The 5000-nt window shown below is 50.6% G+C and overlaps 1 non-coding gene across 1 annotated transcript in view; it reads right to left on the bottom strand.

The window, feature by feature from the left end:
- LOC143175696 (5.8S ribosomal RNA) overlaps nt 1-104 on the bottom strand; it is a 155-nt gene extending 51 nt beyond the window's left edge. The window contains exon 1 of the ribosomal RNA XR_013000392.1: nt 1-104. This exon is cut by the window's left edge and continues 51 nt beyond it. This is a non-coding gene — a ribosomal RNA (5.8S ribosomal RNA).
- Between the last annotated feature and the right edge of the window lie 4896 nt (nt 105-5000).

The raw sequence follows: 5000 nt of genomic DNA, 5'->3' as shown, positions 1-5000 counted from the left end.
CGTTCGAAATGTCGATGTTCATGTGTCCTGCAGTTCACACGTTGACGCGCAATTAGCTGCGTTCTTCATCGACCCACGAGCCAAGTGATCCACCGTTCAGGGTAATCGTATAAATTTTATATTTCACATATATAATTTTATTCTCATTTGTTCGACCTAATATCTCTCTTCTTTCAAAGAGAAGATAAAAGTTGATACCTGAATCTCCGACCAGCGCGCGAAGGAGATTCAGGCGTCGCCTTGGAGACGACACCGAAGCCTTTCGAGACGAAAAACGTTCAAGTAATATGTATATATTTCTCGACGTTCCGGGCGTATAGTGCATTCAAAAACCCGCGAAAGACGCAGAAGACTCGCACGCGTGGAAACGACGGGGATATATTTTGTATCCTACCCGATACTGAATCCATCGCGTGCAGTCGACCCTCGCGTTCTTCCGATCAGACGCATCTATTGTTGCGCGCATGTTTTCGCGTCGCATCGCGCGAAACGTTGCACGAATCGTACCGATCGATCGATTGAAAGCAAATAATGAAAAAAGACTTCACAGCTGGCTCTTTGCCGGTCATTCGTCCCATGTTATCTCTTGCCGCGAAATTGGCGCGCAAGAGTTGGGTGTCAGACGCGCGGCTTTAAAACGAGCTTCACGGCCGGTCCCTTCGTTACCGCTTTCGTTCTTTCTCTCGGAACGACCATGAACGAACACGACGAGCGACGCTACGGCATACACACGTCCACGGATTCGATTAAAAAAACAGACTTCACAGCTGGCTCTTTGCCGGTCATTCGTCCCATATTATCTCTTGCCGCGAAATTGGCGCGCAAGAGTTGGGTGTCAGACGCACGGCTTTAAAACGAGCTTCACGGCCGGTCCTCTCAATTCCGTGTACGGTACACGCAAGATGCGGGTTCCACTTCCAGACTACCCGGTCCCTTCTCTCTACGAGAATCGATAGTAGAAGAACGGCTCGAAAACGCGTCTCAGAGACTAGGGGAAAAGAAGCGGTATGCGAGCGAAACGAAAACGCATTATGGAAACGTCGCGAAACAATGTTCGACGGTTGCTCGGTTCCAATCGTGCGGCCGTTTCAATTTCTCGTGCGCTTCACCGTCCCTCCGTAACTCTGGCCGATCGCGTATACCGAAGAGCCGACACGCGCAAAAACCACAGGCATTGTATACTGTATATATATATGTTACAGTCACAGCCTTCGCGCGTTTTACTCTCCGACGCGGGGTTTCCACGACGAAAGAGAGACAGTTTCGTGGCGGGTGACTCGGCCGAATCGCTACGACGGGTATTTCTATTATAGAACGAATCATCGCCACCCTTTACCAGTGCCCGACGAAGGAATCACAAGGTCATCTGGAGTTTACAATGCCAGCGACGGTAATTCCAACGAAGACCCGATAAGTCAACTCATCGTTCTATTTCTCCCCGTACAGAAAAGCGAATCGACGCTAACGCACCTCGCGCAAGCACGAACGTTCTCTTCGCGTGGATCATCCCATCGTCGAAAGATGTAAAGACGCATTGGAGATCGTGGTCTCTGGCGGGCTCATTGCACGCCCCACTGCATATCTTTCCTCGAATCGAGAATGATTCGTCCACTAAGGCTGCGAAACTACGCGTCGAGGAAACTAGGGGAAAGAAGCGGGATGCGAGCGAAACGACAATACATTATGGAAACGTCGCGAAACAATGTTCGGCGGTTGCTCGTTTCCTCCTGCGGACGTTTCATTGCTCGGGCGCTTCACGTCCCTCCGTAACCTTCGCGCGATCGCGTGCCCCGGAGAGCCGGCAACCGGTGAACCACAGGCGTATAAACTATAGTCTTCTATAGCAAGCCTTCGGCGGTTACTCTCCGACGCGGGGATTCCACGACGAGAGAGAATTTCGTGGCGGGTGACATCGGTCGAAACGCTACGACGGGTATTTCTATTATAGAACGAATCATCGCCACCCTTTACCAGTGCCCGACGAAGGAATCACAAGGTCATCTGGAGTTTACAATGCCAGCGACGGTAATTCCAACGAAGACCCGATAAGTCAACTCATCGTTCTATTTCTCCCCGTACAGACAAGCGAATCAACGCTATCGCACCTCACGCATGCACGAACGTTCTCTTCGCGTGAATCGTCCCATCGTCGAAAGATATAGCCGCTTGGAGATCGTGGCCCATCAAGTTCTTCCGTAACTCCTGCGCGATCGCGTACCCCGGAGAGCAGGCAACCGGTGAACCACAGGCGTATAAACTATAGTCTTCTATAGCAAGCCTTCGCGTTTACTCTACGACGCGGGGATTCCACGACGAGAGAGATTTTCGTGGCGGGTGACACGGCCGAATCGCTACGACGGGTATTTCTATTATAGAACGAATCATCGCCACCCTTTACCAGTGCCCGACGAAGGAATCACAAGGTCATCTGGAGTTTACAATGCCAGCGACGGTAATTCCAACGAAGACCCGATAAGTCAACTCATCGTTCTATTTCTCCCCGTACAGAAAAGCGAATCGGCGCTATCGCACCTCACGCAAGCAGGAATGATCTCTTCGCGTGGATCGTCCCATCGTCGAAAGATGTAAGACGTACAGAAATCGTGGTCCATCACGATTATTCGTAACTCTCCGAGTCGCGTATCTGAGAGTAGGACAAACGGAGAACCACAGGCATAAATAATACTATATGTTTCTTATATAGTTAGCCTTCGCGTTTTACTCTCCGACATGGGGATTCCACGACGAGAGAGAGTTTCGTGGCGGGTGTCTCGGCCGAATCGCTACGACGGGTATTTCTATTATAGAACGAATCATCGCCACCCTTTACCAGTGCCCGACGAAGGAATCACAAGGTCATCTGGAGTTTACAATGCCAGCGACGGTAATTCCAACGAAGACCCGATAAGTCAACTCATCGTTCTATTTCTCCCCGTACAGAAAAGCGAATCGACGCTATCGCACCTCGCGCGAGCACGTAACTACTCTTCGCGTGGATCGTCCCATCGTCGAAAGATGTAAGACGCACGGAAATCGTGGCCCATCAACGTTTTTTTGTAACTCTGCCGATCGCGTATCACAGAGCCGAGACGCACATACCACAGGCGTATAATACCGTTTTCTTTCGTATGGTAAGCCTTCGCGTTTACTCTTCGGCGCGGGGTTTCCACGTCGAGAGAGACATTCGTGGCGGGTGACATCGGTCGAAACGCTACGACGGGTATTACTATTATAGAACGAATCATCGCCACCCTTTACCAGTGCCCGACGAAGGAATCACAAGGTCATCTGGAGTTTACAATGCCAGCGACGGTAATTCCAACGAAGACCCGATAAGTCAACTCAACGTTCTATTTCTCCCCGTACAGAAAAGCGAATCGACGCTGTTGCACCTCACGCAAGCACGAACGTTCTCTTCGCGTGGATCGTCCCATCGTCGAAAGATGTAAGACGCACGGAAATCGTGGCACATCACGTGTTTTCGGAACTCTGTCGACCGCGTATCTCAGAGACGACGCGCGCGAACCACTGGCATATACTATTATATATCGCGTTTTACCCTCCGACGCGGGGATTCCACGACGAGAGAGAGTTTCGTGAGCGGGTTGACTCGGAAGAAACGCTACGACGGGTATTTCTATTATAGAACGCATCATCGCCACCCTTTACCAGTGCCCGACGAAGGAATCACAAGGTCATCTGGAGTTTACAATGCCAGCGACGGTAATTCCAACGAAGACCCGATAAGTCAACTCAACGTTCTATTTCTCCCCGTACAGAAAAGCGAATCGACGCAATCGCACCATACGCGTGCACGTAAACAACTCTTCGCGTGGATCGTCCCATCGTCGAGAGACGTAAGTTTTCATAGTATGAATTCGCGTTTTACTCTCCGACGCGGGGATTCCACGACGAGAGAGAGTTTCGTGAGCGGGTTGACTCGGAAGAAACGCTACGACGGGTATTTCTATTATAGAACGCATCATCGCCACCCTTTACCAGTGCCCGACGAAGGAATCACAAGGTCATCTGGAGTTTACAATGCCAGCGACGGTAATTCCAACGAAGACCCGATAAGTCAACTCAACGTTCTATTTCTCCCCGTACAGAAAAGCGAATCGACGCAATCGCACCATACGCGTGCACGTAAACAACTCTTCGCGTGGATCGTCCCATCGTCGAGAGACGTAAGTTTTCATAGTATGAATTCGCGTTTTACTCTCCGACGCGGGGATTCCACGACGAGAGAGAGTTTCGTGAGCGGGTTGACTCGGAAGAAACGCTACGACGGGTATTTCTATTATAGAACGCATCATCGCCACCCTTTACCAGTGCCCGACGAAGGAATCACAAGGTCATCTGGAGTTTACAATGCCAGCGACGGTAATTCCAACGAAGACCCGATAAGTCAACTCAACGTTCTATTACTCCCCGTACAGAAAAGCGAATCGACGCAATCGCACCATACGCGTGCACGTAACAACTCTTCGCGTGGATCGTCCCATCGTCGAGAGACGTAAGTTTCATAGTAAGCCTTCGGCGTTTTACTCTCCGACGCGGGGATTCCACGACGAGAGAGAGAGTTTCGTGAGCGGGTTGACTCGGAAGAAACGCTACGACGGGTATTTCTATTATAGAACGCATCATCGCCACCCTTTACCAGTGCCCGACGAAGGAATCACAAGGTCATCTGGAGTTTACAATGCCAGCGACGGTAATTCCAACGAAGACCCGATAAGTCAACTCAACGTTCTATTTCTCCCCGTACAGAAAAGCGAATCGACGCAATCGCACCATACGCGTACACGTAAACAACTCTTCGCGTGGATCGTCCCATCGTCGAGAGACGTAAGTTTTCATAGTATGAATTCGCGTTTTACTCTCCGACGCGGGGATTCCACGACGAGAGAGAGTTTCGTGAGCGGGTTGACTCGGAAGAAACGCTACGACGGGTATTTCTATTATAGAACGCATCATCGCCACCCTTTACCAGTGCCCGA

Source organism: Nomia melanderi, unplaced genomic scaffold, assembly GCF_051020985.1.
Source record: "Nomia melanderi isolate GNS246 unplaced genomic scaffold, iyNomMela1 scaffold0165, whole genome shotgun sequence".
NCBI classification, from domain to species: domain Eukaryota; kingdom Metazoa; phylum Arthropoda; class Insecta; order Hymenoptera; family Halictidae; genus Nomia; species Nomia melanderi.
This window is presented reverse-complemented; position numbering and strand designations above follow the sequence as displayed.